The sequence below is a fragment of the Oryx dammah genome, unplaced genomic scaffold (assembly GCF_014754425.2).
Source record: "Oryx dammah isolate SB20612 unplaced genomic scaffold, SCBI_Odam_1.1 HiC_scaffold_18, whole genome shotgun sequence".
NCBI lineage: Eukaryota > Metazoa > Chordata > Mammalia > Artiodactyla > Bovidae > Oryx > Oryx dammah.
Window position 1 is genome coordinate 119,766,205 of NW_024070202.1, and position 9,526 is coordinate 119,775,730.

At 55.9% G+C, this 9,526-nt stretch overlaps 1 long non-coding RNA gene across 1 annotated transcript; it reads right to left on the minus strand.

The window, feature by feature from the left end:
- Positions 1-6,787: 6,787 nt before the first annotated feature.
- LOC120877743 lies at positions 6,788-7,098 on the minus strand. Its single transcript, XR_005724388.1, has 2 exons — positions 7,031-7,098; positions 6,788-6,882 (listed from the first exon to the last, which is right to left on the minus strand). It is a non-coding gene; the product is annotated as an uncharacterized LOC120877743 (long non-coding RNA).
- Between the last annotated feature and the right edge of the window lie 2,428 nt (positions 7,099-9,526).

Genomic DNA, 9,526 nt, shown 5'->3' on the forward strand with positions numbered 1-9,526 from the left:
TCTGGTTTTGAACTTGGTGGCACGTTCTGTTTGGTCCAGTCAGGAACCAGCCAGTATCTCCAAAGGTGTCTGAGATGGTGGGGGGACTGATTGCCCACGACCAGGTGGTGCAGAGAGCTGGAGCGGCAGTGGCTCCATCGGTCACTCCTCACTGAGGAACAGGTCAGGAGTGGCCCTGAGCATCTGCGCAGTGGCTCTCCCAGCAGAGCCCATGGCGCTGGGCAGAGGAGGGGCCTGACCCTGAGGTGGGGAAGCTTGGGCGCCTGGGGAGGACGCGTGCAGGTGGGGTGCAGCGCTGGGGCCTGGGGCCTCCCACCCTCATAGCAGGGACCAGAATGCGGGGGTGGGGGAGGGGAGGGCTCCGTGTTGGGCGAGGGTTGGGCGCACTGGGGAGGCCCTCCCGGGGGGTGGCCCCTTGGGTGCCCAGGCCTCCAGCGCTGGGAGGAACAGCACCCGCAGACCCCCGGAGCCGGGCAGAGCCCCCTCCCCCAGGGCTCACCCTCCCGCTCCCAGGCTCGCAGCCTGGCTCTGTGCTCTGAAGCAGACGCCTTCTCTGTGATGAGTTCACCTTCGGGCATGCTTCCTGGCAGCAGGGTCTTTTCAGCTTCAAGCCAGTGAGGAAGGGTTCCTTTTCCAGACAGGCCCCCCACCCAACTTCTGGGTCCTCCAGCCTCCACTTAGATTGGTCCAGCTAGAACATAGCCAGGATTTGGCAAAATCAGCTGCATACAAACAAAGTAATTCTCTCTTGGAGCAAAACAGAAGGCACAGCACAACCTGGTGGAAAATGAGTCGTAAAACTTTAAAAAACGTTTAAAATGTGTCTCAGCCACAACGGAAGAGAACTGAAGCCCCACAGATTCCAGGACATGGAGGGGGATGAAACACGACCCTCAGACTCGCCGGGTCCCAGGCAGATGCGCTGTCAGAGCTCACTTCTCTGGGGTTTCAAACCGACGGTGCAGCCACCCACGTCAAACGCAGACTCAGTCTGGAGACCATCCCCGTGTCTGTGGCCAGCGGAGCCCCAAGCAAGTCAGATCTGCGCCGCAGACCTGCAGACCAAACGACGTTTCTTTACAGGCTGACAAGCACCTTTTAGAAGCCCGAATGTTTACTGTTTGCAGTCCTGATTCCGCTTCTATATCTTCATGCTGAAGAGCCTTCCTTTCCACTCCCACCTTAGGTCCATGGGGGTGTGTCTCCTCTCCGACTGCACCACAGGTGCCGACCCCTGAGCTGGCCGCTCACGTGTTGGATGAAGCACTGTGGCCTCATCACGCCCAACCGTGGCAGGCAGGGGACATCACTGGCGTTGGTGATACAGCCGGGGGCCTGGGTTCAGCTGTGAGTCCACAGCCGGATGCCTCTGTTGACTCAGGGCCCCTTAGAAACAACACCGGATGAACGCTGGGCCTTTCTCTTCATGCCTGTTTCAGCCCTCACTTAAGAAGGCGCATGCACTTTCCAGAGAAATGTTGGGAAGAAGTGGGGAATAATTAAAAGGGAAGAAACCACCAGATGTATTGCAAACAATGCATTCTACAGTGAACACCTGTGCAACCCACTAAGAACTGCCAGTTAGATCTCACCAGTCACCTGTCTTCACTTCTCCACCCACTTCTCCAGCCTTTTATCCTCCCTCCATCCTAGGTCAATGCCTATTCACAGCGTTTCTCCTTCCGGAGCAGAGTTTACACACAGTGAGTGCTTGAGCACTCGTGGAGCTTTGATACGTGCTACCCCGAACAGTGTGGGACAGACCCTACAGAGACAAAGTTCCCGGGGTCCCTCTAGGTCCCCTGCCATTTCCCTGATGCAATCGTGGGTCTGACATATCTCCACCATGGGCTGGCCTGCCTGTGGCCTCACCGGACAGGAGGCGTGACAGGCTCACCTGTCGAGACTCACCTGTGCGGTGGGGACAGGAGGGACCTCAGTGAACACTCCCTGCTCTCCACCCCTCCTGCCTGCGGGCCTCTCTGTAGCGGGATGGCTGGCTGCTGAGCGTCTGCTTTGCCTCTTCTCTTCCTGAAAACGTCTGTTTCCATTGCCCCTGGGGGTCTGGGCTGCAGGGGCGGCAGCTGCTTAGTTTTCTGGTGCTGCTAGGCATTCCCCCCGGCTTGTCTTCAATGTTCCAAGTGCACAGCCCCCTGTCTGCACCGGCGCTGTCAGCCGTGTAAATCCGGCCATTCTTCCTGTTGTGTGGTATTTACACTTGACTCCCTGTGGCTGGTCTGCTGAAAGTTTCTTCATGTGCTTATTTCCCAGCACTTGGCTTGGTGTTTGTTCAAATGTTTTCACCGTTATTGTTATTTTTTTGAGTGGTTTGTATTACTGAATTTTTGATGTTATTTATTCTAAGTGTCAGTCCTTAAATATGTTTTTGAGAATTATATGTATCTGCAGTCAGAGCAGTGATTTGATGAGCAAAGATTTTAATTTTGATAAAGTCTAATCATCAAAGCTATGATTTTTCCAGTAGTCATGTATGGATGTGAGAGTTGGACCATAAAGAAAGATGAGCGCCAAAAAATTGATGCTTTTGAACTGTGGTGTTGGAGAAGACTCTTGAGAATCCCTTGAACAGCAAGGAGATCAAACCAGTCCATCTGAAAGGAAATCAGTCCTGAATATTCATTGGAAGGACTGATGCTGAAGCTGAAGCTCCAATACTTTGGCCACCTCATGTGAAGAACTGACTCATTGGAAAAGACCCTGATGCTGGGAAAGATTGAAGGCAGGAGGAGAAGGGGATGACAGAGGATGAGATGGTTGGATGGCATCACCCACTCAATGGACATAAGTTTAACTAAGCTCTGGGAGTTGGTGATGGACAGGGAGGCCTGGCGTGCTGCAGCCCATGGGGTTGCAGAGTCAAACACGACTGACTGAACTGAGCTGAATCAACAGAAGTAATGTGAGTGTGTTCCTAATGCACGTTTACGTGGTTCATGTGTTCTTCCGGATTCCTGTATGTGTCACATGAAATGTGGTGACTCTGCCCCACACTGTGTAAGCCACCACACACCCTGCTCTTTCGGTACAGGTGTTGCAGGCAGGACATTGACGTGAACTCTAAGTTGCGGTAGCTTTTTCTCTGAGCATCACACGCAGCTGATACTTTGCTGCAGAACCAGGGGCTGCATCTCAACGTCCTGAACCCACACTGTGCAGCCTTTTGCTTTGTCACCACAGCCAGGCTGGCCAGAGGGGAAGGATGCTGTGATGCAGGCTCTTCAGCAGCCTGGAGATTCCTGGAGGTGGTGCTGTCTGGGCACCAGTCGTCTGGTGTGGCTCCTGGCCCCACCATGGGGGAATCCAGCTAGACTGACAGGTCCCTGACCTCCAAACAGCCAAATGTCTCCTCGAAGTGTTCTGGGCACCCCTGTAACAGCATCTGGGCTGCTCACAGTCCATAGAATGTGAGAGTGGTCGGCTATACATGTCTGCTTCTTGGCGGCAGGCAGCATAATGATGACTGTTGAATGGTTTTCAGTTTATGTTGACAAACAGCCTCAGCCAACCCACTGAGAGAATAGTGCTGTCTGCATCTGGGGGCCCTTCGCTTTAATGCAATTAGTTTTCCCTCCCCCTTCAGCTTCCAAGCAAAGCAGTGGTTCTGCTGTTAAAAGTCTGACACTTTAATTGGAGTTTCGATTAGAAATTTCAGGCTATGGAATTGTTACATGGCACCAGGTTTCTGTAGGAATGATGGCTTCACATATGAGTCATATAAAATCTTCACAGTTTTACTGGAGAGCTTTACTGAAGCCTAGTATGGGGGTTTTGAGGGTTTGTCCAAGACTGAGGAACAAAGAAGAATCTTCAGATCTCCGCCCACCCTGGTAAATAGGCGTGAAAATGAAAGTGCAAGTCCCACAGTCATGTCTGACTCTGCGTTTCCATGGACTGCAGCCTGTTCCACTCCATGGAATTCTCTAGGCAAGAGTACTGGGGTGGGTTGCTTGTCCTTCTCCAGGGGATCTTCCCAACCAGGGGATCGAACCCAGGTGTCCCACATCACAGGCAGATTCTTTACCAGCTGAGCCACCAGGGAAGCCCAAATAGGCATGAGAGCAACCCAAACCGAAAATATCACCTCCAGTGGCATTTCTCCTAAAAGCACTGAAGTGGACCAATCAGCATTGCTAGATGGGAAGACGGGTAAGTGAAGGTCAAGGACACTGGCCTCAAGAAGGACCTGGGAGAGGTGCGTGTGCAGGGCTGGCTCATTACAGGGTTACTCGTGCATCACAGCCGACAGGCCTCTGCCTCTCGCGTCAGGACACTTCCTGACCGAGCCCATGGGTGTTGGCGCTGCTGTGACCTACGTGAAATCGATGCTCCATTTCCAAGTGTGGGTTAAACAGCGGCCACTGTGGGTTGGTGGTGTTGTTTCCCAAATTAAGCTGCTGACCGACTGGAGGGTCACAGAGGAGGCGTCCATCAGTGGAGAGAAGGCCCGCTCCGTCTGCGGTGAGGGGATGAAAAGCGGCCTCGGGACAGTCTTCCCCGCAGACTGCAGACGCCAGGCTTGGGGGGACCCCAGGGGCCTCCTCGCCTCAACCCAGGGCCAACCCGCCGCCCTCCTTCCTGTAGCTGCCCCCACGCCCCCCACACTCCCCACACCTGCCCACCCCTTCCCCCCCCAATCCAGCCTTCCTCTAATCCAGCCACCCTCACCCGTCCTTCTCTACTGGACCCTCCCACCTGCCAAGACCCCAGGGCCGGGCCTTCACCCTGCACAGCTCTGGGCCCAGGGATGTCAGGGGGGCCTGGTCCCCCACCACGGGTGGCCCCCCCCTCACCTGCGTCCCCTGCGGGGCGCCAGGCCGCCCGGGCCCATCACTGTCTGACCGTCTCCCTCGGGGGGCGGCTCATCCGCTCCTGTGTCTCCTGCTGAGGACCCCATATTACCCCTAGGTGCCCAGCCCCTGCTCACACTCCTGCTCACTGTGACTCTGAAATCCGGGGACAGCTGCCCTACGACCCTGCCACCCCCAGCTCCTTGGTGTCACCAAACCTCACGGCGAAATGGATGAACCAGTGGAAGCTGTTTCTCACTTAATCACAGACACGCCCACCTGACGGTGTGTAACGAGACCCCACACGAGTTCTGACGATAGTTGAGGGTGAAATGTATGTTCCGGTGCCACTTTTTGGCATTTTAACCGTTTTTTTTTTCTCTCTTTCATCTGGGAAGTTTGCCTCTTCTGTGTTTCACTCACTTGCTGGTTGACTTTTTCTCAGGTTCTCTCCAGGTTCATCTCTGAGGGAGTGTCCTTTGCTTCCTGCTCTGAAAAGTTCCTCTGGCTTTATTCTTTACCTCACTGAAGGCCAGGGCTTGGCGTCCGGGTTGGAGCGGGCCTGTGGCCCTGCGGTCGCTCTGCCTGGGCTTTCTGCCAATCAGGGCCTGTTTGGGCTGTGAGACGATCCTGGCTTGTTTCCACTCATCCGTCAAGTGCTGCTGCCCGTTGACTGGGGTTTACTAGCGATGACGTCTGTGTCGCTCATACCTGGAGCCGCCCCATCGTGGAGTGCCGCCCGCTCTGTCCCTGGGGCCCCATTCCCATTAGAATGTGTGGAGTTGGTTCAACTGTCCTCGAAAAGAGTCGATATGACTTAGCAACTGAACAACAGCAGCAAGAGGAGGGGAGCCCAGTTCTCAGCTGGTGTGTTTTTAGCTCCATTTTGGAAAAAGAAAGACAAGATGGAGAGAAGCATAGCTGTCACCCTGAGGAGTATCAAGGCAGCAATGGAGATTTTAAATGACAGAGAAGTTGGTGTCCACACTGGAGGTACCACACGGCTGGCATTCGGAGGGAAGGTGCTGAAGACCATCACCCTCTTTGCAATTCAGCGACCGCACAGGCAGGTCAGACGAGTGGCCTCTGCTTGCCGCTCACTCCTGGCGTCTGGGGTTAAGTCTGGGGCTGCAGTTGCATTTGCCCACTCAGGCGGCCGTAACAGAGTGTTATGGATGTGGTGCGAACAAGACACATTTGCCGTCTCCCGTCCTGGAGGCTGGAACCCAAGACCCAGGTGTGGGCAGGACCGGTCCCCCTGAGGCCTCTCCCCTCGGCCTGTGGACAGCCGTCTCTTGCCCGGGTCCTTGCTTGGCCACCCCGTGTGTGTGGGTCTCTACGTCCTGACCTCCTCTTCCCACAAGGACACCGGGTCTATTGGATCAGGGCCCACCTGAATGGCCTCATTTAACTCAATTCTCTGTTCAAAGACCTTGCCGCCAAAGGCAGGCCCGCTCGGAGGTGCTGGGGGCAGGGCTTCCACACACGCGTCTGAGGGGCAGAATCTGGGCATCACGCCAGCCAGAGGCATTGCAGCCTTTGTGTGAACGTGAGAGACCGGTGTCCCCCACGGTTCTGGGGCTGAGCTCCCGGGGCAGAACCATGACCTGCCTGAGGACTGAAACACTTGCGCCTACAGCTCCCAGGGAAGGACGTGGATTTGGAACACCAGTTGGGACCTGGCTTAGTGTGTGGATGGCGCCCACAGGCCGAGCAGACCCGCTCCAAAGTGGCCGTGTCCTGGTGCCCTGCACTAAGCCAGGGCTCCCAGAATGAAGCCTCTCCCAAGTTCCTGTTGGGACATGTCTGCCAAGCGGAGGGTTTGTGATCCATGTGGTGATGGCTGGAGCCGGAGGCACGGTGCAGACTTGTGGGGACTGAGCACAGATGTGGGCAGGATGAGATGACACTTTCAGACACGTCTATGCACGGGTCAGTACACGAGTGTCCCTTCAGGCATCGAGGCCTCGCTCTGAGCATCTTGGAGGTCCTTGGTGTTTATTTACTGGCCACGCTCCACCGTTGCCTCGCACACGCCAGCCGCAGCTGTGGGTGTTTGGGACCGCCTGACTTTCTGTAACAGCAAAGAACATTTGTGGTTCACGCTACTTCTGTGTTATTCCCACATCTGCCCCCTTTGCCCAGAGATCACTAGAACTTCCCTGTTTACACCTCGGCCTCCCTCGGCGAGGGGGTGCGTCTGCCCAGGTGAGCTCTGTTACCCCTGGTCAGCCTGAGAGGCAGTGCGGTTCTGAGACTCCAGCCCGGACAAGAGCAGTGGCGGGGTGCGGACGTGGCCTTGGATCTGTCATCCCAGGAACAGACGTTGACTGTGGAACGGTGAAAGTGCCTGACTTTCACCCGGACTCTGACTCTGACCCCAAGCCTAACCCTTCCGATCTCATCTACCCCATAGACACACAAGCTCCTCTTTAGTGGGGAAGACTTTTACTTGGAAAAGTACTCTGACAGTAGGTAAGGTTCAGTTACTCAAGAAATACCTGCCTTCAGGCCGTGTGAAGCATTTCGGGGGCGCATCAGGTGAGCCGGTGAAGCAGGCTTGGGGAGTGCCCGGCCTTGTAATGTTCCTTCGCTGGTCCAGGTGCGCGCCCAGCATGGATGGGTACAGAGAGAACTTTCCTGCAGAGGATGCAGTTGGCGGAGGCGACTCACCGTCCTTGCGGGGCGGGCGGAGGGTGTTCAGGAGGGTGGGACGCGGCCGGGGAAGGGGTGCGAGCGGTCACAGGCCCGGCGGTCGGGCGCCCTCTCCCCTGACCGCCGAGTCTCTGCCGCAGACACGGCTGAGCTCACCCGCCCCTCCCGCCGGCAGGAGGAAGGCGCCCAGAAAACGTCCCCTTGTGGAACTCTGTTTCCGGGGTCCGTCTACCTCTGAGGGCAGCCTCGGGCTCTGTGAGGGCTCTGGGCCCGACCCCGCTTCCCTCCGACGAGCGCTCGGCCGGGCCGCAGCGGCTGCCTCTGCGCGGTTCGCGCGGCGCTGCTCCCGCCTCCGCGCTGCCGGCACCGCCCCGGCCCGCGCCGCCCCGGCTCCGCGCCGGCGTCTCCGGGTGCGGAGCGAGCGCAGGGGGCGCTTCTGCCCCTCCCTCGGGGTCTCGGCGTGAGGGCTCTGCGCCCGGCCTCCCAGCGCAGGGCTGGGCCGGCTCCCCGCGGCCGGCTCTGGGGGCCGCGCTGACTGGTTCCCGCCCCGCAGGCCTCTCAGCTTCAGGGATGTGACAGGCACGCCCTTTGTGGGGAGAAAGGAAGCGGAGGAGAAAGAGGAAAGGCTCGCCCTGTGACCAGGGAAGCTGCAATCGCAGGAGTGGGGTGGGCCCCCCCGGGAGGGCGGTGGGCAGGGGTGGGGTGCGGCCGCCCAGTGTGGGCCCTGCCAGGCACCTGGCGTCTCAGGCCCCGTGACCCTGCTGCAAGGTCCGCTGGGCCCACTGAGACCCCACACGCTGCAGCCGTGGGCCCGCCAGACTGGGGCGGGGGGGCCCTCCGAGGGGCAGACTCAGTTCAGTTCACTTGCTCAGTCGTGACCGACTCTTTGCAACCCCATGAATCGAAGCACGCCAGGCCTCCCTGTCCATCACCAACTCCTGGAGTTCACTCAGACTCATGTCCATCGAGTCCGTGATGCCATCCAGCCATCTCATCCTCTGTCGTCCCCTTCTCCTCCTGCCCCCTATCCCTCCAAGCATCAGAGTCTTTTCCAATGAGTCAACCCTTCGCCTGAGGTGGCCAAAGTACTGGAGCTTCAGCTTTAGCATCATTCCTTCCAAAGAAATCCCAGGGTTGATCTCCTTCAGAGATCACTGGATCTCCTTGCAGTCCAAGGGACTCTCAAGAGTCTTCTCCAACACCACAGTTCAAAAGCATAAATTCTTCGGCGCTCAGCATTCTTCAAAGTCCAACTCTTACATCCATACATGACCACAGGAAAAACCATAGCCTTGACGAGATGGACCTTAGTCGGCAAAGTAATGTCTCTGCTTTTGAATATACTATTTAGGTTGGTCATAACTTTTCTTCCAAGGAGTAAGCGTCTTTTAATTTCATGGCTGTAGTCACCATCTGCAGTGATTTTGGAGTCCCCCAAAATAAAGTCTGACACTGTTTCCACTGTTTCCCCATCTATTTCCCATGAAGTGATGGGACCAGATGCCATGATCTTCGTTTTCTGAACGTTGAGCTTTAAGCCAACTTTTTCACTCTCCTCTTTTACTTTCATCAAGAGACTTTTTTAGCTCCTCTTCACTTTCTGCCGTAAGGGTGGTGTTATCTGCATATCTGAGGTTATTGGTATTTCTCCCGGCAATCTTGATTCCAGCTTGTGTTTCTTTCAGTCCAGCGTTTCTCATGATGTACTCTGCATATAAGTTAAATAAGCAGGGTGACAATATACAGCCTTGACGGACTCCTTTTCCTATTTGGAACCAGTCTGTTGTTCCATGTCCAGTTCTAACTGTTGCTTCCTGATCTGCATACAGATTTCTCAAGAGGCAGATTAGGTGGTCTGGTATGCCCATCTCTTTCAGAATTTTCCACAGTTTCTTGTGATCCACATAGTCAAAGGCTTTGGCATAGTCAATAAAGCAGAAATAGATGTTTTTCTGGAACTCTCTTGCTTTTTCCATGATCCAGCAGATGTTGGCAACTTGATCTCTGGTTCCTCTGCCTTTTCTAAAACCAGCTTGAACGTCAGGGAGTTCACGGACTGGGCG